The following is a 27,168-nucleotide window of genomic DNA, read 5'->3' on the forward strand; positions in this document are numbered from 1 at the left end:
ATTTGTCTTACCCTAAAACCAAAACGGGAAAATGGTATAGGTTTATAAAAAGACATTTCACTTACCAAAACCTGCAAGACCCCACATGGAGAAAGAATGGGCCAACTGAGTGGTTGGCAGCATGGCCCCAGAGTAATTTCATTTCCATCTGTTATATATAGTGGCTTTCCATGTATAATTTCATTTGAAGCTAATAAGTTTGGAAAACACTTATCCAAATGAATCAATGAAGGTGGAGTAAGACTAAAATAATGATGCAATTTTTATTTTCCAATAAAACAACAAATTTTCATTCTAGGAAGTTATTACCATATACCACAAAACCTATCGACCACATAAATCAGCAATAAAAGTTGCTACAAAAAAGTACTCATGAAATTCTTACATCATGGGAGCAAAATAGCCAATTTTGTAACACTGAAGCCAAATAATCCATTTCCTTAAAAAAAGGAGGGCCCTCCATTTTCTCACTGATTACATTAAGTTGCAATAAATGATATTAAGGCATTAGTGTTAATTTTTGAGGTGAGATAATGGTACTGTGGTTATCTTAAAAAGGAGTTTGTTTTAAAAAAGGGAAAAAAAAGAAAAGGAGTTCATATCATATCTTAGTATTATTAAATATTAAATATTTACAGATGAAATTGCATGAAGTCTGAAATTTGGTTCAAAATAATTTGGGACATGGAGGTGGGGAAGAAGTGAGGGTATAAATTAGGCAAGCCTGGCTCCAGATTGTTACATGTTGAGGCTGAGTAAAATATGTCAGATTTCTTATACTGCCCCTCTACTTTAATACGTTTGAAATTTCTAATAGTAAAAAAATTTAAGATTCTGTTTCAAGGACTCCAAGCAAAAAGAAATGGTCTTGATAAACTCTGAGAAACAGAAAAGGACCGTTCTGAAATTATTTTAAATCTGCCTACTCCCAGGTTTAGAGAGTCAACAAAACTGGGCTTTAGCCTCCCTAATGTGAACTCTCTTTTGAAAAGTGAAGCCACTGCTTCATCTGATTCTGTAATTAAGTCCAGACTATGACTATGTATATTGGAAGTGTTTGCTTAATGAGTTATCAGCAACACATATTTTTAATCTGTCTGTTCTGCCTACATTTTCCTCATATAATCTAGGTTTCTCTGCTGCACTTTCCAGTTAGCAGTATGTGCTCAGAAATCACAACCCAATTTAATATTATCTTAAGTAAAATATAAACAAAAAGTTAAATGTGTGCAAAAATAATCATACCCACTACTTCAAAGCCATGAGCACGGGTAAATGAGCATTGTCTACAAAAACAAGAGAAGCACGCCCCCTATTAACACCGTCTTGGGAAATCACAGGCTACTCCTGAATAAGTAGAGAAGCCAAGCCTGATTTTAACAAAACTATGTAACACACTTCTATTATTCTACTTTCTACAGAATTAAAAAGTTAAACACCTTAAAACAAAAATTCCAAACTGTAGAAAGAAAATCTCCAACTTCATCTGTTTCAATTTTTTTTAATGTGAAAAAGTAATCTGATGATGTGAATGCTTAGAGTTTTTAAACTAAGTTAACTAATACTTTTAATATACAGTTTACTGTCACAGACACCGCCAAAAGGCAGGATGGAAAGGGAAATTATCATTGGTTGAATACTTTCTATATTTTAGGTACTATGGGAGATATCTCAGACACAAAACCTTATAGTGTAGGCTTTATTATTCCCACTTTAGGGTTGAGAAAGTTGAGGTCATGGAGGTTAAGTAACTTGCCCAAGGTCACATACTACATAAAAAGCATATTCAGACTTTCCAGAAGATTTTGACAGGATGGGTGTTTTTAAAACCATTTACCTTCCAGCTTACTGACACAGTCCTGAATATTTCAAAATGTACAGAAAGATAGGATAAATGGAAGTCCTTTCAGTACTCTTAGATTCCCAATAAAATAATTCTGTAAATATATATGTGTATATCACATATTATTCTACCACTGTACTGATGAAACAATTTCTACCCAGCCTGGTCCAAAAAAGTTAATCAAAATCCGAAATTCCCTCTGAACAGACTACAAAGAGACAACTGAAAAGTCAGGGACAAATTCAATTGGTCACTCCTACTATTTTCATGTTGGAAAGACAATTGCTTACAACTGAATTCTCCTCAGACTCCCGGCCAGAACACGCTCTCCTGTCACACTCCATCTTCAGCAAGTGGAGGGGAGTTTTGTCTCGTAACAGATAATTAAAGACATCGCAGTGCCATTTGCTAGGATTTCTCTCTCTTTTACATCTTATAAAAGAAGAAACTTTAGTTTAAAGATTAGATTTCTTTTTCTTTTTCTTTTTTTTTTTTTTTTTTGCTTTTTCTAAAGCTGGGTATACCAACTGGCATCGGCTGTATTAAAATCAGGAGAAACCTCAATCAAAAAGCCCCTCTCGGAAGGCAGGCTTTCTTGTTAATATGCACCAACATGAAAGGCTTTCTTTTCATGCTATACAACTACAGTGTGTGTAAATTGCAGGGGGCTCATTGGCATAAATCTCGGCTGCGACCTCTGAGGTAAACTGGATTTACATTACTTTCTGACAAGAATTAAATGAAGGCCTTGTGGATATATGAACAGCCTTCTAGGCTGCAACAGATGGGCATGAATGTGCTCCCTAGGAAAACTATCAGTGACATCTGTGTCCTCCAAATTCTGGTGGTCTCAGCCAATTAACAGGGGGGAAGAAGGGGTGGGGGTTGGGAGGCCGCTGCACAGCCCCCAGCCAAGACCAAGGCAGAAGTGTTTGTGTTTGGAGATGGGATCAGGCTGGCCCTGGCCCGCAGCAGTGAGGTTAGCACTTATTGTTATCATTCAAATGGAGAATGTGGCTTACAAGCTATTTGTATACCACAATGAGGATAATATGATTTTTCTCATTTGACCAGAGGAGAGGGCTCTCTCTTGCAGCTGGTATCATATTTCAGGACAATCTCTTTGGAGCCGGTATTTACTCCGGTGTCCTCTGAGGCAGGCTGTTGGTGTTGCTGCCTGCCAGTTTATGTGGTACATTCACATGTCACAAAGCCGGTGAACTCTAAGACAAAACAGAGATCTTTCTCTAAAACATTCTTGCTCAAGAAGTACTCCTTTCCTCCTCCAAAGTGGCCTTTCCTGATTTCACAAGGAAGTCAAAACTAAGGTTTCCTGGTTACAATGAAGTCAAGAGAAATGGCATCAGAGGTCTGTAATGAAGTGGTGGAGGGTTCGTTGAAAAGACAGCACAAGGAACCATGAACCCCACTGTCTGAATTTATCAGATTTTGGCATGCCAGCCCCTCTGTGTTTTGACATGCAGGCAGAAGGAAACCTGGATCTACCCCCTCGCCTTCTCCTCTCCTGCTTTCTCTTCCCATTTTCTTGGATTGTGTGGAGCAGGGGACCGGGACTGGGGAGCTGAAGGATGGGAAGGACAACAGAACTAACATTTACTTATTCAGGAACAGCAGATAGTCCAGATCTATGTCTTCTAGGCCCTAGCATTAAGAACAGAGGCTCTGTATCCAAAATACACTAGTCTGGGTCTACTACCACTTGCTGGATATGAGATAGTGGGCAAGTTACTTAACCTCTCCGAGCCTCAGTTTCTTTCTGAAAATCGAGTCAATAATAGTATCTACCTCTTAATAAGGATGAAATAACCTAACACATGGAAAATGCTTCTGACATTGCTTTGCCAGCTATTTTTATCCTGACTTCGTGGAGAGGAGTATTATGGGCCTAAGGGTAGAGTCCCAACCCTCTAAACTAGTTTCAAAATGAAAGACATTATGTTCTACTAGTCTTTGGAAATTCAGAAAACTGACTTTTCAAAAGAAACAACTTTTATTGCTTTTAGGAACCTAAGGTCATGCTTTCAAATTACCTATTTCTTTTAATGTGTAAAGTTTTTTAAAATCATGCTTTGCTCAAATGAACTTCCTGATTATCAAAAGCATCAGGATATCTCTACATTAGAAAACAGTCGGCCAAAAGGCTAATAAAATACTACATTTAGACAAAAAAAGAAAAAAAGAAATTAAGCTGTTTGTTTTAACTCTCTTTTCCTAGTTGCAGAAATGGAAGTGAGTAGCTTATTCTGTCCTATATTGAAGTTATTATATGTGAAGTGTTAGAAGACAATGGTTAACCACGATAGTTCAGATGTAAACTATTTACTTCTTTGTCCTAGATGTTGTTTAAAACACAATAATTCCACACAGCAATTGTTAGAACCACCACCATCACACAAAGAGGGCAAAAAGGGCAAGAAGACTTTCTAAACAAGACAAGCTACTACGAAAGCTGTAAATTCTCCTCTTGCTAGATTTTTAAAGTAAATTTTCACATATGGATTCTTATCCTCTTATTTCCTGCTATGAATAATGATTCAGTTTTAAGAATTTTAGCAAGCTGAGCCTCAGCACAATGTAAAATTGCTTGTAGGGGAAGCCAAAGCATTGGTCCATAAAGAAGTCACTTGCTCTGTCTCTATTACTCATACACGGGCTTTTGAAACTCATGTAGTCAGTGGTGAGAAGGAAAACAATTGCAGACACAATTTTTATAAAAATTGTGAAGCTTTGATCTTCATTAGGTTATAACACCAAATATAATTTTGTCTTATCTGTTGGTGCTGATATTTTTGCGTTGAGCGAGAAACAGCAGAAGGGCCTTTGTCCGCACAGGGATTCAGAAGAGAATCGACACTAAACAAAAGCACCTGTTGTTTCGTTCTTGTAATGGCCTTAGAAGTGACCAGTTGGCTGCATTTTCCCCACACTCCTCCTTAGGCTTTTCCCAACACTACCATCTCACACATCATGACTGGACGTAAAAGGAGAATAATTGAGGAGAAGATCAATAAATTTAAAGGCTCTTTAAGGAAAGACATAATGAATTTGGTACAGCACATATTTTTAGATCAAAGATGCCTTTGAAGTGACAAAACCCTAATCCATAAACTACTGAAGCACTTCCTTTCTCTCCCAAACTGCTTGTTGTCAAATAAAATGGAAGTTAAGGAAATTATCTTTATCTGAAAATGGCCAAAAGAAGCCATCACCTAATGACAGCCTTGTCACAAGTGACAATTGGGGAAATTGTCAAGATGGCAAGGCCTAACAAGCAGAGGAGTGGGCTTGCTGTTTGCACTAATCTGGCCATGCAGTCCCCACACACAATCCCAGTCAGCTTGCTGTGTGAAACAGCTAAGGCTTTGTCAGTGGTAGCAGCGCCTGGAAAGAGCACTCTTTCATGAATATGTATTACCATTCCTCCTTAGTGTCTACAGAGACAAACCCTTCAAAACTGAGGTATAAAACACATGCACACATGCACACGCGCGCGCACACACACACACACACACCACTGACCAACAAAAACCAAGAGAACCTAAGCTACGTGGTTGAGTGTAATGAAATGCTCGTAACTAAGGAAAGAGCACATAGGCACCCGGTTCCATGTGTTTCCTGGGATCTTTATTTCCCAGCAGTTGAAATGAAATTCTTTAGTGGCCTTTCAATCTTTGGCAGCCATGTGTATGGATTCCAAGTTGTGTCACACAGTTACATGCAAATCACACACCTTATCATGAATTTACCTTCCCAATGTCAGATATGTTCTGAAATTCTAAACATGTGAAAATAATTTTAATATTAATTGAATGTGTGTGCAGCTTTAAGAGACTGATCAAGCCTCATACTGGATTCCTATAAGGCAATAAAAACAATGGATGGAAAATTATGATAAAGACACAGTGTATTTCAACAGTGAGCAGCAGGACATTATGCAGAAAAAAATTTTAAGGTGAAATGGGTGAGGGGAACCTACTCTGTCAAGCCCTTTGTAAACCTACAGTAGTATTTAAAAAATAGTGTTTAAAAAACCCATATTATGTATATATTCCTTTCTACAAATATGAATTATTTCACACCCATCTCTGAGCATAGATCTATCAAGATATTTTTGAATGACTGAATTTTGGTTTTTTCACTGATATTAAAATTAAATTAAATTAAATATATGTATATATTTTAATTCACTTTTTATAGAAGCAGATACATAAGGCAGACAAGTGGAAGGTCGTTCCTTTTCTACTTCTGATGATGATAAAGTTTGTTTTCCCACTGTGCAAGAGACAAAGCTCAGTTTTGAGGGTTTTCCATATTACGCAATGTTTGCCTTGGACATTTACATTTCATTAGCATATTCTACTCTACATGAAACCAGCATTGAATGCTCCCAGCCGCTAAAGCTAATCCTCTTTAAAGAGCTACAGGCTATATTACATGTGGCCACAGCAGCGACAGTGCCATCGCTGCCTCACTTTGAAGACGATGAACAGAGTTCTCTTGTACGTCTGTCTTGTACCCAGCCTCATAAACCACTGCTTTCTGTGCTGTGAAATCCTTCTGTTTTCATCAAGGACAATTATGAGGAGGGCTGAAATCCACGTTACCACTCTGAAAGCTGGACTGCACTTGAAGAGGAGATATTATGCTGATTTCACTTTCTCCTAAGTGTCTGTCCACAATCTTTTCAACTAAGATTAAAATGAACTGTATCTAAGTATTTGGGGTCCTTTTATTAGGATCAAATGCTAACCACATCTTCTGTCTAGGGAATCCGATCTTGGGTAATCAGGGGAAAGAGACTCAGTGATGGCAGAGGTCTTTTTTCCTTTACCTTATTTTTACAGAATCACATTTAGATGTTACAGGATAACATTTAGGTGCAATAATTTGTAGGTCACTCCTACAGATGAAGATGATTCGGCTGATGATACCCAACTAAACAGCAGATAGATAATCCAGTATCCAATTTCAGTAAAATATAACAAGCAGTAAAAATTGTACAACACTGAAGAAAATGTATGTAATTTTTTATCTAAAGCAATGGAAAACAAGTGAATTCCGTTAGTCTACTGCTGGTATTCCCTTACTAATGCATGAATTTTCTTTTTTAAAAGGAAAGTGCTATGCTATACACAAAATGGATTTTATCTGTTTTGCTTATTTTATGATAATTAATTTGTAAAAAATGTAATTGGTTTATAAATTATAATTTTAAAAATAATTTTCTCATAAAAATTGCTATTGAGGATGTTCATTATACTGGTTAGTGTTATTTTTATTTAAAGTCCCATATAATAAATTCTCCTATGATTAAAATAGGAGATATTCAGATTTTCATATTAAATGGATACATTTCTTTTTATTGGATTATGAGGATCGAAACCTTATCATATAGTCCCTTTTCACCTTTACTTCCAGGAAACTCAGAGTCAAATTTTGTAAACAGTTCCACGGGTGTCCTTCACTTAGATAATCTTGTATGAATCATCTAACCCAGGCCCTTCATTGTTTGGTCTACATTATTTACCCTTAGTTTCATAGTTCTAGGCACAACTATGGGTTTCATAATAGGTAATTTCAAATAATTTTGAACATGTATAGAAGTTAAAATATATTTCACAATAGGATTCCTTATTCAATTCGGCCATTTTCTTCATGAGCATATGCTAGAAAGGTTTTATGGCAAATGGAAAGAACTCAGCGTCTGGAGTTAAGGAGGCCTGATGTGTCACACACTTACTATGTGGCAGGAATTACTTGCCAGCTTCTCTGAGGTGACTAAGCTATGAGACAGGTGACCAATTATTTCTCTTGCTGTGAGCCCCTTGGGCACTTACAGACAGTAGAAAGAAACTTAGCTACATGTTGTTTGCCCTTTAATCCTGGCACCAACCAAATTTGGACTGAAGTCTTTATAATTAGTATAATTCTCTGCTTATTTTTCTATCTCCGTCATTTCCAAGGTAAAATGTACTCTGAAGGATTTTATGTCAATCATCTAGATATTAGCGAACACTCTTCCTAGGTAGTGTGACTCTTCTATGTCTGTGCCACTTTAAAAGTTATTAAAGCTTCTGTTTTGTGTGATTCTTATTCTCTCACATCTTCTCCTGATTGTCTTTATTATCACCTTCTTCTCATACTTCTAATTTAAACAAGGTAGGAAATAAGTAAAGATAGAGGTGTATTTAAAGTTGCTTATTGTATTTTATTCAAAAAGTGTCTTCCAAAAAAAACCCCAATAAATATAATTATACGTAAGCATAAAAAAGGCATAAAATAGTTTATTAATCAAAAGTATTTAAAATGCAAACCCTTCTGCTCTTATCCAAAATATATATTTAAATGTGTGTAACTATTGAGCATTTATAAAAATTAATAATATAGTAGGATCAAAAGAAACTTCACAAACCCCCAATAGGAAAAATCATTTGGCCATAATGCATAAAAGTTCTAAATTACTAACAAAAAATTAGATTTTATATTGATCTGCTTGGATTTTTCAATAGCACTTGCAACTCATCTTACCGTCTCTTTCGAATATATTTCCAAACTTAAAGGATGCAAACAGAACTATGTCCAGAAAAAAATGCATAGCTTGATAACTTTTTATAATAAAAACAAAGAAGTACAAACTGTGCTTTCATACTAAGCAAGTGGAAAGGGAGTAACAAACTAAGTCTTAGGGGAGTAGGAGGAATGAATAAACATAAAAATTTTTAAAATAAGGATTTATGAAATAGCACATAAAGCGAAATGGTAGCTATTCGAAAAGGCCAATTAATTGGCTTTCACGAAAATCTAATGGGAAAAAAGAAGAGATAATAATTTCAGAATGGGAAAAGTGGTATAAACACCATCATGATTAAGATTTTAGAAGCATAAGAAACTATCATCGGGTGCCTGGTTGGCTCAGTCAGTGGAGTGTGCAGCTCTTGATCTCGAGGTTGTGAGTTCAAGCCCCATGTTGGGTGTAGAGATTACTTAAAAATAAAATCTTTAAAAAGACAGAGAGAGACTATAATGTACAAATCCTTGTAAAAAACGTGGACATTTGTTTACAGTGTATATTTTCTAGGATAATTGTGATATACTTTTAAAATTGAAGAAAAAATCTAAGATTTAATTAACACTGAGTAAAAAAACTTACCTAGTATATCTAAGAAAGCTGCCAGGCTCAGATGTCATAGTCAATTCTGACCAAATCTTTTAAAAACATGTAATTTCTAGGAACTTATATTATTACAAAGGATAGAAAAATATGAAAGACATTCCCAGTTCATTGTATAAGGTTGAGATAATACTATAATTAGTGCCTGACCAAGATAATGAAAAAATATATAACTATGGTAGATATAGTTGTTGCCCACCTCTATCTCCAAAATACAAATTGTCAAGTAATAATATTACTAAGAAGGGGATTCAAGCTATAAGTGGAAAGAAAATTTTACTGAGGTGAATAGAAGAAGAACTAACAACCAAATAGTTCCCTTAATATTTTAATGATGTGATTCTCTCCAAAACCATCTACAGCTTTAATAAACTTAATAAAAAATACTGACAAGATAAATTTAGACCCAGTAAATACTTAACAACCCACTTCTCTGAGGGGAAAAAAAAAAAAAAAAAGCCCTGGTTTGTAGCATGTGCCAATTTCTGTGGTGTAAATATTCCTACCATAGATGATTTTAAGCTATCAGTGTAGGATCACTGGAAATAGCATTAGGAAGAGATACATGTTCAGTAGCACACCACTATGTAGTGTGTCCACCATGCAAATGCAATAGACATAGGAAATTTCAAAACATAGATAATAGTAAAATACTTAAAGTAATTAAGAAATAAGTTTTGTCTTTGTATTTAAATAACTTAGTAATTTTAAGTTTAAATATTTAATTTTGGTGGTTGTGTTTAACAAATGGCCCCCAAAATTCCTGAAAATTTAATAATTGGGTCTCATAAATCCCAGTATGAGACAACCCCAGCAGACTACCAAGAGGGGTCATGAAGAGTTCCTAATAGAAGGGGGACTAGAAAAAAATAGAGCTTTAAGAAAATTAACAGGATGGCAGAGAGTTTTTGCTTCTTTTCAAGTTTTACAACTTCCATTCCGAATATTTTTAAATGTTCCCAATTATATCTTAGCTGTCATTATATCACTAGCAATAAAGCTGGCACAAAGAAACACAGATGATTGCTTTTTCTTCATGAGATTATATTCGATATTGTCAAAAAGGCAGAAAATAACAGAAGTTGGCAAGGATGTAGAGAAACAGGAGCCCCATACTGTGTTAGTGGACATACAAAATGTATAGTCACTTTGGGAAAATAGTTTGACAGTTTCTTAAAAAGTTATACATAAATTTACCATGAAACCCTGTAATTCCACTCCTAAGTATTGACCCAAAAGAAATCAAAAACATGTGTCATCTAAAGACTTGCCCACACATGTTCATAGCAGCACTATTTATAATGGCCCCAAAGTAGAAACCACCCAATGTCCATCAGCTGATGAATGGATGGACACAATGTAATATCCACGAAATGAAATATTTGGAAATAAAAAAGAACTTGCTACCACACGGATGAACTTCAAAAACATGCTTAGTGAAAGAAGCCAGACCCAAAAGACCAAGTATTTTATTATTTCATTTATTAAAAATTTTAAGAAAAGGCAAATCAAGAGAGGTAGAAAGTAGATTTAATAGAGTGAGAATGAGGCTTGGGAATATAAGTGTAAATATAAAGTGTAAATGAGCATAAGGAATCATATTTGGGTGATTAAGATATTCTATAACTGGATTCTGATATTTGCACAGCTTGGTAAATTTATTTTTAAAAACTTTAATTGTACACTTAAGTTATTTTATGGTATATAAATTATATCTAAGTAAAGATGTTATAAATTTAGCTAAATTTCATTCATTTATTTTTGATCATCCTTATTTACACAAAAGGCAAAGGATACTCATTCAAGGAGATAATTACATAATTTGCTTTCAGTTAAAGCTTTTTTTTTCAACCTTAGAATTTATACTTACAAATACAGTTTCTGTCTGCCTGTCTCTGATTCAAAACTGAAAGATGTTTACCTGAATCTCATTTTACCCACTCTATGAGTGAATCTTCTTTCCATTATCCAGGGTAATTCTTTTTCTTCTCTATAGTATATGGTTGTTCATTTGATTACTCTTCTGCTGGGGAAACTAGGCCTAAAAGAAACAAATGAAAACCTAGACTTTTTTTTTTTTTTAACATTAATTTATTTGACAGAGAGAGTGTATACAAGAGCATGTGTGTGTCCAAGTTGGGGGGAGGGGCAGAGGGAGAGAATCTTCAAGCAGACTCCCCTCTGAGTGCAGAGCCTCACACAGGGGCTCAATCTAAGGACCCATAAGACCTGAGCAGAAACCAAGAGTCCAAAGCTTAACTGACTGAGCCACCCAGGCACCCTCACACCCTAGAGTTTTGATTCATTCATCTATTTACTCCCATTTATTCAACAAATATTTACTGAGCATCTACTATGTGCCAGGCACAATTCTAGGTACTAAGGATACAGCAGTAAACAAAAGAAGCCTTAATAGTTTTGAGAGATAGACTCAAGTTAAGGGCCTGGATTTATTATTTGATTATTTTTATTTTTCCAAAATGCAAATCCACATGAAAAGTTCATAGCAAAGGACTATAAACAGTAAACACTTTATCCACCTATTCAGGTGAATAAAGATCCCAAGAACTTATCAAAGATGTTTGACTGGCCATCTGTGAAAACCTTGTATCTATCACCCTCAGAAGTCCAAAAAAACCTGGAATTGTTGGAGAAAAACCTGTTTCTAGAATCTGCTTGGATTTATTAGGTCAAGCTTTCCCTTATCCAGATGAAATGGCATGTTAATATTGAGATTATATTAAATCATTGAAAATTATAAGAAACTATATTTTTGCCTCTTGAATATGTGGCTTTAGTATATTATATTCACTATGCAGCTCTCCCAAAGCTGAGATTCTGAGACTCACCCTCATACTGATATTACCTTCTGTCCTGCCTCAAATAGAACCCCAATGAGTTCACTCCTTTCTGCCCAAGAAGGCACCAGCTTCCACTCCAGCTAAAACCATCCAATATTCCAGGAGGCCAGTACCCCCCAACCATCCCGTATACCTCAAAAGTAGTAACACTCATCTTTTGAAGAATGAAAAGAAACTTAACCATCTGGATTATTTTTTCCTTTCAGACAAAACTACATCTCAGTGATTAAGATGACAACAACAACCCCCTAAAGCAAATGGTTGTTTTCTCCTGATTCTTACTATAACTACTATGATGACTCCCCTGCCTCTCTCTGGAATGTGACAAGATTGGCAAAAGCAAATGCAAAGATCTTCATTATCCAGTATGCCTTCCTGGTTCTAGCAGGAACTATATGCAAGAAATAAAGATTTAGAAAACAAATTATCCCAAGATTTTTTCTTATCCAACTTACAGCAGAGTAATCAGATCCAAATGGAGCCTAGGAGCATGGGAGTTTGGTTAAACTTAGGAAAGCCTCTGAGTTACTTGGTTTAAAATAATAAGAAATATTCATCCTTATCCTGACTTTCCACTCTGACACATATAGCCCCTGTTATATACTAAAATTCCTATATATCCAGAAGCAAGCTGATCACTTTCTGAAACATAATATCCTCAAGGCTTATGCTATCTGAATCACTGTTTTAATATTTGCCAATTTTAACAATGGTCTTCACAAAGCTTCAACTGTTGGCAGTTTGGACTGGGAACACTGTTTCCCTTTGGGACTGTGATAAGCAGCTAAAGCAGTACTTAGAGGAAAATTGGTTCCATATCCTAATTGTGGTGTTAGTTATTACACAGATCTATAGATAACGTTAAAATTACAAAATAAAGGCTAAATAAAAGATCAACTTTACTGTATGTCAAGTTAAAAAATAAAAAATAAATACAATATATGCTGTTTATTCAAAAAAAGGAAGGAAGGAAGGACAGAAGGAAGGAAGGAAATATAAAACAAATAAAAGGAAAAGGAAAAAAAAAGAATCAAGGAGCTTCATTGTCTTACTTCTTAGAACTATGGGGCTGAGGCATCTAAGTATCAGGAGAATCTGACCAGGTTATGCCTAGAGGATACAGCGTATATATCAAAAGACTTGTATGACTTCTAATTTATATAGCAGAAGACAGGAGAACATGTGTGAAAATGAATTCTAAAATACTAGACTAAGGAGGAAAAAAGCAACATAGCTCCTTTGAATCAAAATTATTAACATGGGTACCTTTACCAGAGATTCTGGATTCACTGTGCTAGTTGTACTAGGTGGGATTTGTTATCACATTTTGGTCAGAAAGTAACAAATACATAAGATGCCTTGGTAAGACACATATCTGACTGAGAATAAGAGATAAATTCCATGGAAGTTCAGAGATCTGCCAATTCATTGATGTTTTTGGGAGTCTAGAGATCTGGAATATTTAGAGGTATCCCCTCCAAAGTAAAAGACAATTTGCTGCATCTCGTACCCAGTTCTATGAAGAAAGAGGCACACACACTTGGTGGGCTTTTAGCATTATAGAGGCAAAATAATACTACACCGGTGTTGTTCCTTCCCATTTATTAAATAAACCATAAGGCTCTATATGTAAGGAAGGCCAACAGCAAAAGAATATTCGTCAGCAGTTCAGTTTAAAGAATAAGCCACTCTAACTACTTAGATCTTGTGACTCAGAAAATCTACTGTGTACAAAATATCTATAACAGATCATTGAGCCTATGAAATTCCCCAGTAAAAGAATCATAACACTGCCACATAATTGAGAGCAAAGCCATGCTTCTCTGACAAGTAACTATTTTCCTTGGGAAACATCTCCTGATCTTCGTTGTTGGATTCTGGTGAAGACTGAATATCTGGCCATGGGAAATGAACTGGTTTTGAGACCTGAGCTGACTTCCAAATTAGATGCTATTTGATTGACCTGTTCTTAAAATTGGATGTGAGGAGCAGCTCTCCATCCTCAACTTGAAGTGGCATATACAAGAGCAGACTCAAGAAAGTTCTAAAAGCAGAAGAAAGTTTCACGAGCAAATACTCCAACTCTCATGGCACCTCATCCTCCTATAATGCCATCTCTCCCTATACCTATTAACTTAGCCTTAAGGGATTTCCCTATAGGTAGGGAAAAAAGATTGAAGATTGAGTTAGTAATGATTATGCATATAATACACTGGCATCAGCCATAAATAAATTGATAATAGCATTAGAGCTCTTCACGCTGTTGGTAACAAAGGACAAGTAGAAGATAAATGTTTATAATAAGCAGAACTTTGAGAAGCAGATCAAACAGCATACTTTATCTAGAGGGGAAGATTATCAGAGTGAAGATTTGTACATAGAACCTAAAGGTTTGGTTTGATGAGGAAGTTGAAAGGAACAATAATTGGACTACAAGAAGGTCTAGGGTAGAGGTATGCTCATGGACCTCTCAAAATAGTTTGATAGTGTGAGAATGCTTGTGCCTCATGTGAAAGCTCACCAATGGACAGAGAAGACTTTCCAGAATCAGATGGGCAAGAAGACCAGGATTGCAAATGTCAGCTGTCCTCTTTCCCCAGCATCACGAGTATTACTCACTGGGTTCGGGAACAAAGTGGCCATGGTGACAGAGAGGGAAGTTATTCGTGGGTTCAGTCTCATGAACTTCCTCTCAAAAGGCAGACCTGGCCACCACCGCCACTGAATGCTTACATTACCAGGAGCAGAGACCCACACTGAGCCCTGCATACAGTTCCAAATGTGTGTGATGCGGATGGCATGGTCGGCTGCCTAGTTACTGATTATACTGAACCCCTTTCACTGTGGACTTGGTAGCAATTTTTCTCACTAGAATGGGTATTTGTTCTGGATATAGATTTGACTTTACTGCTATGCTTCTACTAGCAATGTCTTCTGTGGACTCACTGAAGGCTTAATTCATCAACGGTAATCCATGTAACATGGCTTGTGGTCAGGATGGTATAGGCCATTTCCCACAGGATTCACTGGTCTTACCATAACCCAGGAGCAGCTGGGCTTTTAGAGCAAAGCAATAGTCTATTGAAGACTCAGTTACAAAGCCAGCTGGAGGACATCCTATGAGGTGGGGTACTGCTCTAGAGAAAATGGTATATGCTTTAAATCAATAACCAATATATGGTGTTGTTTCATCCAAGCGCAGATTACACAGGTCCAGAAAGTGTAGGTAAGTAGAAGAAGAACCTTCCATACTACCCTCCTCCTCCTTACTGAGTGTAGGCATTAAGGAAGTTATAGATAGTGCCTCACAATTAGTTGCAAACATGGGGACTGTAGTCAATATTTATATTTTCTTGCTTGAGCGGTAGTGTATGTGTGCATACATTAACCCCTTCTCCCCCTCTCCTTGTCATCTACTATGTTATTTGGTATATTGTTGGTGGTTACCTTTAGAGCTTTGTCTATGAATTACATGTATGTAGCTTTTGCAAAACATTATTAAATGTCTTCTTTCCTCATTTAAGCGTCCATGCAATAAACTTTTTCTAGAATTAAGCTCCAAGAATAAGTCTCCATTTCCAGATAAGTTTACAAACTTCCCTTTACTGGCTGATGAGACTGTATAATCCAGCATGTTTCTTTCTTGAACTAGTTGCTAGGAAGCTCAGAGCTTCCAATTAGCTCCATTGTCATGATTCTCTAGCCTTAGGTTTCCAGCACATTGCTTTCTTCCTTTCTTTTAAATGGTTTCTGCTTTAACTTTTTCTACTCTGGTTTATATACATTTTAATAGTGCGCATCACTTCAATTCTTTTTTAGATGTACCTAAGTAAATACATAAGTAAATAAATAAACAAACCCTGCCATTCACAAAGCAATTCATGACTTCCCAGAGCAGCAGTTCAGGCCCACAGTGGCCCACTCATTCAGTCAGCATTTACTGAGTGCTCACCATGTGCAGGCATGACTGTCCTACACTCTCCATCACCGTGTATGGTCCTCATGTCCTCCGCCATCCATATTATTTCCTGTGAGATGCCCCATGGTAAACTCCATGGTAACATTTTGGGATAATGTGTGGCTCCTCTTATTTCCACTGTCTTTCAGAACCTGTTTCTGTTTGTTCTTTGCTCCCACCTTCCAGGAGATGGCTTTCACCAGTGGACCTTTAAATCCAAATCTACTCTTAGATAAGATCTTACAATTTCTAAACTTCCTGATAACTTCTCTTTCTACCATATCTTAGAGCACCTGCAACTTTTTCGAAGCTTTTAGAAGCTACTGGAAAACCAGAACGGTCTCATCCTAAAAGTTAAGGACTTTCTTCATTTTGGAATGAATGCAGATGTGAAGTAGATGGGATTGGGTAAGGGATTGTGTAAGCTCGACACAAACACTGTAATCTCTGAAGGGATATGTTCTCTCCCAGAGATGGTAAAATAGCACATTAGTTTATAAATCAACCTCTTGAGAGTTTGGTTACTTAAAAAAAAAAAAAAATGTATTGGGCTGGACACAATCTACTGCTATTCTCTCTTTTTTTCTATACTTTTGGAATAATATTTGTCTATCATAGGTACAATTCCTCATGGATGGTTGGCTTATTTTCCTCTTTTTTTCCCCTAAATTGATCTTTCTTCTATCCTGCCTTCTCTTGTTCTTCCAAAGCCATATACTTATTCTTTAATCCATTCAACATTTTCATAAGTACCTACTATGTGCCTGACACAGTCTGCTTAATAATAAACAGATGAATATGGTATAGTTTCTAGAGTTCAGAAGTACACAATTGTGGGGAGGCCAATGTGTGGGCAATAATTTCAACCTTATGGTAAATGACAGGACAGAAGCACCATAGAAGTCTAAAAATGTCCCTTCACCTGACCCAGAAGCTAAGAGGCTCTTTGGGGACAGTGACCCTTTTATAAGGCAGCAAAAGGTCATCAATCTATCATGTTGGGTGAGTTACTAGGCTTTTACACAACTGAAAGAACCAACAAAACATCTCAAGCCACTGCATGAGTAACCACGGTTTTGGAAAGTCACATGAATTTTCCCACTAATTCACATATTATATGTAGTTGTGATCTGATAAAACTAGTAAATATGATAAAACTAGTACCCCAGGGTAGAATTTTAAGTAAGAAAATATGTTTCTCAAGCAGGGCACATAGATATGTAAAGTAATACAAAGCTCCTTTAGGACTCCTGAATGCCCAGTGTGGTACTCCATAGAAATCTCCATCAGCCAGTGAGATGATGTCAGTAAAGGATGGTAATTGGTCCCTAAAGGATTGCCTTGGGAAGTATACAGAACAAATGCTCAAGAGTGGCAATAAAGAAGCAAGGGAGGATATAATTATTCATATAGATCAAAAGATGTGGATACTTTGGACATGTACAATGGGTTCAGATAATTAAAATGTTACATATGGATATTCTGAGAGGGTAACATTTCTGTATTCCTCAAGAGACTTTAAGAAATCTATTTATGTCCCCTACATGATACTCTGTTCTCTTATCAGTGACTAGTAGCCAGCGTGAATGCTGAACCAAAACATTTCTTTCAGAAACTAACAGTCTTGTCCCTCAACAGCACATATGACCTATGATAGACTCACTTGGACAAGTAGATGGACAGTCCATTTAGAGGAAGGAACAGAATGTGTCAGCAAAGAATTCTCTTGGCTTGGTGTAATATGCCGCCTTTACTAATGTATCAATTTTACTTAGGCCTTCCTTTAACAAAACAAAAACCATTGCTTTCTTCTCTAGGTAGTCATTCTTTAGTATTCACCCTATCCAAGTTCGCCACCTACAGGTCATAGAGTTCGCAACTGCTTTTAAGGTCAGAAGATTGCATGTGAGAATTCACACGTGCCTCCTATTTAGGGACTTTCTCCTTCTCCTCCTTCTTCCTTTTTTAAGGAAGTTTATACTTCTAACTGTTGATTGATACCACAATCAAGGGTTGTTTACTGTACACCTACCATCTTGTTAAGATGTTTACTCGTCTCTTTTACATTTCTCTATCATGTAGAGATTTATGTTACAAAAGCAATAGCGAAGAGCTATTAATCATATGTTTTAGTGCCATGTTTCTTCAGCTTCAAAAATATCAATCTCCCTTTTGTTCCACAAAAAGGCAACACACTCTTCACTAATGCTTGAATTACTAAGCAATAACCATCCTAATCATCCCTACTGTGTACTGAGCACTTAGCTTGGTACCATTGGCCAAGAAACTTACAGACATTATCTAACTTAATATTTATAGCAAATGTATGAATTACTATTCCCATCTTATACATGGGAAATCTGAAGTTATAAGCATTTGGACAGCTTAACCCAGGGCATAGAGCTAAGCTAGTAAGTTGGATAAATGGCTTTGGAGATCCGTCTCACTTCCAATGTTCTTGGCAAACGCACCAAACTACCTCCAAGTATTTTTTTTAAGATTTTATTTATTTATCTGACAGAGAGAGGGAGAGAGAGAGAGAGAGAGTGAGCACACCAGCAGGAGGAAGGGTGGAGGGAGAAGGAGGTGCAGACTCCCCACTGAGGAGGGAGCCCGATGCTGGCCTCCATCCCAGGACTCCAGAATCATGATCTGAGCCAAAAGCAGATGCTTAAACAACTGAGCCACCCAGGCGCCCCTGCCTCCAGGTATTTTATTTTTCTATTTTTCAAACTGAGAATGATTGCCTGTGGCTTTTTTCAACTACCTCCCTCCCACTTTGGAGGTTTATATGTGCCCTCCCAAATAGGCATTTTCTCCCTGCTACTTCAGTGAGTGGGAAAGAATAACTTTTCTTCTGCATGTGCTGCACAATAATTGAGAGTACAACTGTAAACTGTAAAGAAGTCTCCTGCATCACCAAGTTTAGTCCAACAGAATTCCAGAAGTTGAGGTGAAGCTGTGACCTGCTACTCCTTCTTCCGGAGCTTAGGTTGGCAGGTGTCTCCAGGTCATGCCATTAATCTTCCCTGTGGACCTAAATAAAGTCATATTCAATCAATAATGCCTAAGTCCTGGCCCTTTTTACAAAAGGATCTTCAAGTTGAAGTTTCTGGAGTTTTTCTTCAGAGGTTACTTTTTTTTTTTTTAAGTTTTAAAAAAATCTCTTTTAGTAACCTCTACAGCCAACATGGGGCTCAAACCCATGATCCCAAGATTAGGAGTCACATGCCTCTCTGAATGAGCCAGTCAGGTGCCCTGAGAAGTTGCCTTTTTAAGAAAGATTGTCAAGCTCTATTTTTGGAGGTAATCCTTTATTTTCAGGTGAATTTGAGTTTCTATTCTTTTCCTTGTCCCAAAAATGTGAGGTACACTTAAGCAAAGTAGAGGCATGATTACTTTTGGAATTCAGTGATTTCTGGACAAGTCATCAAGATTTCTGATTTGCATGGGCCAACCACAGCTCCCTGGGGATGAGAAGATTTTAAAATCTAATGATTGGGAATCTTATATTCAGAGATTCTTAGGTTTAATTTAGCTGCAAGGAATATAACATGCCCAAACTAACTTTAGCAGAAAGGGGAATTTATTGTAGACACAGGGATCTCTCATGGACATAAGGATAGGAATGCAGATAGATAGTCCTCTTGAGGGATTACAGTCAGGAATGGAAAGCTGTTGGGAGCAAAAGTAATCTCTCTGCCTCTCTTTATCCCCCTCCAGAGTCTGTTTTATTCATTCCAGCAAGACTTACTGGGAGCCTACTATGTATCAGGTACCACACCAGGTTGTAAGAGTATAGAGGCAAACAGAACATACAAGGTCTGTTCTATTCTTCTCTATAGATCATCCTTATTTGATCCACTTACCATGGCTTTACATGACCTCCTGATTGAAATCCTCAACAGAAACTAACTAGATCTCATCATCCTTAGTTCAAAGACAAAATTTTAGTACAACACAACCTAGTGAACGGGAGAAGATATTTGCAAATGATATATCTGATAAGGGGTAAATACCCAAAATATATAAAGAACTTATACAACTCAACACCAAAAAAACCACAAACAATTCAGTTAAAAAATGGGAAGAGATCCTAAATAGACATTTTTCCAAAGAAGACATCCAGGTGGCCAAGACACATGAAAAGATGCTCAGCATCATTAATCATCAGGAAAATGCAAATCAAACCACAATGAGATACCACCTCATACCAGTCAGAATGGCTAGGATCAAAAAGACAAGAAATAACAAGTATTGATGAAGATGTGGAGAAAAGGGACCCCTCATGCTTTGTCGGTGGGAATGTAAATTGGTGCTACTACTGTGGAAAACATATGGCAGTTTTTCAAAAAATTAAAAATTGAGGGGCACCTGGGTGGCTCAGTGGGTTAAGCCTCTGCCTTCGGCTCAGGTCATGGTCTCTGGGTCCTGGGATCAAGCTCCACATCAGGCTCTCTGCTCGGCTGGGAGCCTGCTTCCCCCACTCTCTCTGCCTGCCTCTCTGCCTGCTTACGATTTCTCACTCTGTCAAATAAACAAAATCTTAAAAAAAAAAAATTGAAATACCGTATGATCTAATAATTCACTACTGGGAAAATGAAAACACTAATGCATAAAGATATATGTACTCCTATGTCTACTGGCAGCGATATTTACAAGAGCCAAGATATGGAAGCAACCCAAGTGTCCACTGATAGATGAATGGATAAAGAAATTGTGGTATATGTAACAGAATATTACTCAGCCATAAAAAAGAATGAGATCTTGCCATTTGCAACAAAAGATGGACCAGGTAGGTATTATGCTAAGTGAAAAAGTCAGATAGAAAAAGACAAATGTCCAATTATTTCAGTTATATCTGCAATCCAGAAAAAACAAAACAAATGAAAAAAACAAATAAAATCAAACTCTTAAATACAGAGGAAAAAGTGGTGGTTGCCAGAGAGCAAGTGGGTGGGGGGGGTGGGCAAAATAGATAAATGGAATTAAGAGGTACAAACTTCCAGCTATAAAATAAATGAGTCATAGAGATGAAAAGTACAGTATAGGGAATTCAGTCAATAATATTGTAATCACTTGGTATGGTAACAGATGGTAGCTACACATATTTTAGCAAGCACTAAGGGATATGTAGAATTGTTGAATCAATACCTTGTACACCTGAAACTAATATAATGTTGTATGTTAATTATTCTTCAATTAAAAAGAGAATCATGGGATTTTAAGATATTTCATTTGTTCGACTGCAACTTTCGAAGTGAGTATTTAATTCTGATCAAATTCGTTAGCGTAATCTACTTTGATTTGTAGTTCAATTCACCATTTTAAGAAATGCGTGCTAACATTTCCTAAATGAGCATAGTATCCAAACTTTTAATGAAGTTTAGTGTGTGGCAAGACACTGCAGATACAAAGGACTGTAGTTACTGTAATACTAATACAAGCTACAAGCATTGTCTTAGGTTGTTGGGACTTATCTGATTGCTTTGTACATGAGTCCTTCCCACTTCCCATGATATAAAGTTTTTAGAAATTTTATTTGTTATAAAGTCATGTGGTCTTAGTTCTCATTCCTCTTTCTGACTTTTCCTCCTAATCAGATCTGAAATCTAGAACTGTTCCCTTAGGGATTCACTCTTTTTGACTTTTTAAATTCCTCTGTGGTTTCACTTCTTCTCACTAATTAATTAATTTGATTCAACAAATATTTATTAAGTCCCTCTGATGCACTAAGATAACCAAAAGTCTTATTCTCACAGAATGCTTTTGGGAGAGGCTGTCCACCATGGTCTGTGGGCATCACTACAAGTTCTTGCTGAGTGTGTCAAGAATACCCACCAGATTCCTCCTCTCCTGGGCAATTAATCAGGTTTGTATTTGTAGCAACCTTAAGGGATGAGGTAATGTCTCCCTCTGGAACAAGAACAGGTGTGTTATAAAAGCAGTAGCTTCCTCAAGATCCATGTTCATTGGGGGCAACACAAACCTACCCACATTCACATGGACTGCTCAGTGTCACTCCTTGGAGACTTGGAGGACATGAGAAACTGATGTCTACATGATGCTCATGCTTCTTGCTGTGCTCTTGAATAATAACATCCTCTGTCTTTGACCCAAGAGTCTCATGTCTTTTGTCAGTACCCATGAAACAGTAGCAGGTCAATTTATTAACTTTAAAGATAGTTAAATAAAATCCCAGAGCTTGAAACTTAATCTTAATTTCCAGGAATTTCTTCACTCCTAAAAAAACTCCCTTACAAAGTGAAATTTTAGGTAATGCTCTAGAAATCTGCCTTAACTGAAGTAGGACAGAGACAAGAATGTCAACCATATATGATGTAAATTTGCTTTTTTTAACTTCCTATAGTCTCCCAAATGTGTAGCCTGCATATTAAAAATATCGTGTTCTTCACAATTCTTAAAAAAAAAAATTAAGGTTTGTGGGGTACCTGGGTGGCTCAGTCAGTTAAGCATCTGCCTTCAGCTCAGGTCATGATCTTGGGGTCCTGGGATCAAGCCTCATGTCAAGTGCCCTGCTCAGAGGAGAGCCTGGTTCTCCCTCTCCCTCTGCCTGCCATTCTGCCTACTTGTGTTCTCTATATCTCTGTCAAATAAATAAATAAAATCTTTGAAAAATTTAAGGTTTGTGAAACTTTCCTTCCAATAATGCAAGTTATTTTTTTCTATTTTTTTTCTATTTTTTTCTATTCTATATTTCTAGGGCTTCTCCTATGTGTCAGGTCCTACAGGGGATATAAAGATCTTCTATTTTTTTCTATTTCTATTTTTTTCTATTTTTTTCTATTCTATATTTCTAGGGCTTCTCCTATGTGTCAGGTCCTAAAGGGGATATAAAGATCAATAAGACACAGTTTCAACAGTTTCGGGCCTCAGGGCTTAATAGAGATGACAAACACAAACGTGTATCTCAAATATAAGAGTGACGGGGATCAGGTGTAGTTAACTTCCAAGCAAAGAATGGATGAAAAATGGGGATGGGGAGAGTCAGTTAAGCTAGTGTTTGTTAAGAAGGCCAAATATGAACTAAACTGAAGAATGGATAGGACTCCAACAAATGGAGAAAATGGGAGAGGCAGGGTTTGGGGAAAAGGAGAGTGGTACAAAGAGATGCATTTCAGATGGATGGGGTGGGGTGGGGAGCAAAGAGCAAGAGGAAGGGCCTCACAGATCATGATCAGAATCAGCTGGTCGGTAGTCTAGGGTACATGGAGCACTACTGAGAGATGATGAGTTCAGGTCAATCTGTTTGATGTACCCATGAATCCTGTAGAGAAATGAAGCTCTCTGTAAAGAGGTGGGAAATGTGAGTCAAACTAAGGAGAAAGATTAGGACTGAAGAGGAATTTGGGGTGCATCCACAAAGGCAGGGTTTGGCAATAATAGAAGTTATTACACTAGATTAAAAGAAGCAAAGGTAGAATCTGAAGAAGACCTGGCCTTTTAGAGAATGCCTCTACCCGGGAGCCAGATAATAATATAATGGCCTCCAAAGAAACAGCTAGAAATGTGAGAACAAAGAACAGTGGAGACATGACAATGGGCAACAAGTTCCACAGGAAGACCCAGAGTAGCCACTAAGAAGAGGTGACTAGATCAAGTGATGGGAAAGTTCTCGTTGATCACATAAGTAGACACTTCAGAAGAGAGAAGACCAGAAGAAATGGATGCAAAAGTGTTAAACAAGGAAGTGAAAGGGATAAATACAGACTCCTACTCTGAGAGGCACTGCTGTTAAGGGAAGGAGAAAGGTGGAATACGGTCTCAGGAGAAATGAATATTTCATAAAAATCATTAGATTTGAACATGTGTGTAGGCCAAGAAGATGTCATAAGGCAAAAAAAAAAAAAAAGGGAGAGAGAAAAGGGAAGAAAGAAAGAGGAACAGAGAGAGAAAGAAAAGAAAAAAAGATGAAAGAGGGAATATGAATGAGAAAAATCACAAGACAAGTTAAAAAGGGGTTGGTTTAAGAAGTCAGAAGGAGATGGCTTAGATACAAGGGAGAACATTGTCTCTGTGAGGCAGAAGGGAAGGAGAAAATTTGAGAGTTAAACGTAGATAACCCAGTATCCTAAGTCAAACAGATGGAGATCTGCGAGGTAGGGCGGGAGGAGTGAGTTTAGCTTGAAAAGGGGGATCCTGGATTGAAACAGGGACTGTACAGAATTAGAAAGACAATCAATTAAGGATGAATAAAAGAATCAGTGAGGGCCCAGCTATGGTTCATCAGTAATGGATCCCATCAGAGTCAGCTGAGGGGCTGGCTGTCTCAGTCAACCAACATCTGGAAAGGGTATACAGGGGAGGGAAGGAACATAACAAAAGTCGAAAGTGCGTTTAAAAATATAGATAACCTTTTGAGCCAATGTGTCCCTGCTCAGAAAAAGGCTGGAGGACCTACAAGTGGGCTGATAGCCTGGGAAAACTGGAAATCCAGGATGTCAGAGATGCCAATGAAGATGAATGAAAAAGAGGAGGTAGGGGATTCTATTTGCATAAATGTTCTCCAGGTTTGGGACCTAGGATTTAGAGCGGATCAAGTGAGGACAGAGTCTCAGTTGCAGCTGGAGCCAGCCTGATGATTGACATGGTGTTTAATCAAATTCAGGCCACCAGAGAAGGCTTGCGGCATTTTATGACACTTAATTGACAGTGTTTTATTGCCGTATATCAACTACCCAAAATCTCTTACGCAATGATATTCTTATCAACATGTAAATTCCTCCTTACCCATTTTATTTGTTGTTAAGGGAAATACATGATATAAATTGGTATTAAGAACTTCAAATGAGTTGTTCTTAAGTCCTATTTTAAATTTTATTTAATTTTCAATTTTGAAAATGAAAGTAAACTAGTTTACTTGGGGCCCTGTGGTAGACTGGTTTTCATTTTTTTTCTTAGTTGTAAAACTAAGAATTAATTGTGGTTTTGCTTAATGTTTTTCTTCCCCACTGTAATATATGCTGCAATAGGGCAGGGCCTGTGTCTGTTTTATTCCCTTCTATAGCCTGGAGTAATTCCTAGCACATATGAGGTACTCAAAATATATTTGTTTTCAGTAATTGATTATAAGAGGAGATATTTTCTGAATCTCTTAGTTGCTTAATCCTATGCCTTTTTTACCATATATTTGATAAATTGGAAATATTTCTTTTTATTTTAGGAGTATCTGCAATGTTCAAAGTAAATGATTCCTTTTATTGTCTTTGTAAATTATTAAATTCTCTGCCTATGCTCTTGAACAAGAAATAACATGTTTACTTTTAATCCATCCTCTAATCTTTTCCCTTCTGATGTAAAATTTTCAGAATATGTCTCAGTGTTAATGGTCATCAATCTTAACAGAAATTTCCACAAAATTATTACTCTGTTGCATTATAAGGACATCATCTGATGTTCTGAAAATTCTGTGACAATATTTATGTCATAGTCTCTGGCTCAGAAAATGAATCAGTTAATTAAGATGTCAGCCCAAACGGATGTTTAGGTCATTTACAGGATGGTGGTAACTGCCTCTGCAATTTAAGGGCCTGTTCGTTCTTTGTAGTGCCTCACTGCCGCCCTCTTCTGGTCACACATAACAGCACAGGCGCAAGAGATTCCACTTTTAACCAGATGTATATCTTTGCTTATTAATGAAAACAAATGTGGCTCTACAAAACGAAAAAGAACCAAATAAATTACAAGACTTAGTAATGACCAAAAAAAATGGAAAACTTTTGTGAAACGTTAAAATAGTGTTGCATATTATTTACCTGACCATTTCTGACCTTTTCTGAACCGCATTTCAGAAAAAAGTCCATTAATCTTTTGAATTTCATTATAGAAAAAATTCTCTAATCCATTTTCTCAAAATTTATGTTTCAATATCACAACGATAAAAAGTTCACTTATATTATCCATGTAGGAAGAGTTTGCTAACAGAATTAACAGTGTAAATAGCGTTGCAGGCTATGTGTAAACTGCTTGGGAGAAAAAAACAAATATTAAACTATTAGTGTTTTAGAATGACTAAATATTTAAAATGAGTACTGATAATTCAAAGAGAATTCATTACTTATTTATAAAATGCTGAATGAGTCCTTCACTTGTAAACAATGCAGTGGTTCTGAACATATATATGACCTGAAGCTTTTGTGTATTCTGTTCTCTTGATTCTCGCTATACATCCTACAGTCCATGAATTCTGCCATCTTCTTATAAATATGGTCTCTACTCTCCTAGTCTCTTCTGTTGTTATCTCGACGGGGTCCTCTCCATCTCTAGTTGGCACCGTTAGCCTCCAGATGGGTTGTCCTGCCACCTGTCTCTTCCCACGTTTCTACACTCTGTACTTTACATGCTGCCAGATAGCTTTTTAAAATCATAATTAACCTTGTCACTCCCCTGCTTAAAAATGTCTGCTGACTTGCTATTGCCTATCAAATCAAGTGCAAGCATCTGAATTTGGCATGGAGAATCCAGTCTGCCGTGCTCAGCACACCTGCAACACAGCATAGCTTCTGGCCTGAGTACCCTGGAAGGGTGGCCCCCAGCTCTCTGTATTTGACTCTGTGGCAGAACTTGGCGCAAGGCTCTGTCATTTGTCAGTTACCTACTAGTCTCCCAAGAGACTGACTCCTGAGGGTGGTCAGTGTCACACTCATTCTCTTTCAAGTCTTTGGAGCACAGCTGGAGCTACCTGTGGGACTAGCACACAATAGAAGCTCAGTGCAGGTTTGTGAATGTATGAATCAGTGAATGCTGCTCTCCCCATTGTAGCTAATGAAACTCTCAGGTTTGAAGTCTTAAATTATAATGCTATTTCTCTAAAGCCCTTGTTGACTCCCTTCCAGCACAATTAATAGCTAAAACAGCATTCTGTTCATGTTACATTTAGCTGTATGTATTGTCTCTTGTTCAAGGTCGTAAGTGCCAAAAGGCAACTAGGGAGAGGGAAAAGGGCATGAGCTTTGGAAGCAGTTAGCCCTGAGCTGTGTCCCAGCCCTGCCACTTACTCTGTGTTACCTCCGACAGGTGGCTTCAGCCTTTCTGAAATGAACATTATTTTCCCCATCTCTAAATGGGATTAACACCACTTACCCATTAGTTTAAGGCAAACATTAAAATAGAAAGTGAAAACTCATGACACATACTAGATTTTTCACAAAATTTTAGTATTTGTTCCCTTCCACAGAGGGTGAAGATCATATTGAATTTATGTCTAGGTTTCCAGGGCTTGAAAAACTATAAAGACTCAGTAAAGTTTGCTAAGTAAATAAATGAATCCCAGAATTGTAGTTGGTCAAAAATA

General features: G+C 37.1%; 1 protein-coding gene across 4 annotated transcripts in view; it reads right to left on the bottom strand.

Annotated features, from left to right (window-relative positions):
• Positions 1 to 27,168, bottom strand: part of ALPK1 (alpha kinase 1) — a 112,088-nt gene that overhangs the window by 76,428 nt on the left and 8,492 nt on the right. The window contains exon 2 of one of the 4 annotated variants that reach the window (XM_032859618.1): positions 10,957 to 11,076. The exons of the other annotated variants lie outside the window; for them this stretch is intronic. The gene's annotated coding sequence lies outside the window, so the exon portion shown is untranslated. The remainder of the gene's footprint in view (positions 1 to 10,956; positions 11,077 to 27,168) is intronic. 4 annotated transcript variants of the gene reach the window in all.

This window comes from Lontra canadensis, unplaced genomic scaffold (assembly GCF_010015895.1).
Source record: "Lontra canadensis isolate GAN:19392208 unplaced genomic scaffold, GSC_riverotter_1.0 scaffold1, whole genome shotgun sequence".
NCBI lineage: Eukaryota > Metazoa > Chordata > Mammalia > Carnivora > Mustelidae > Lontra > Lontra canadensis.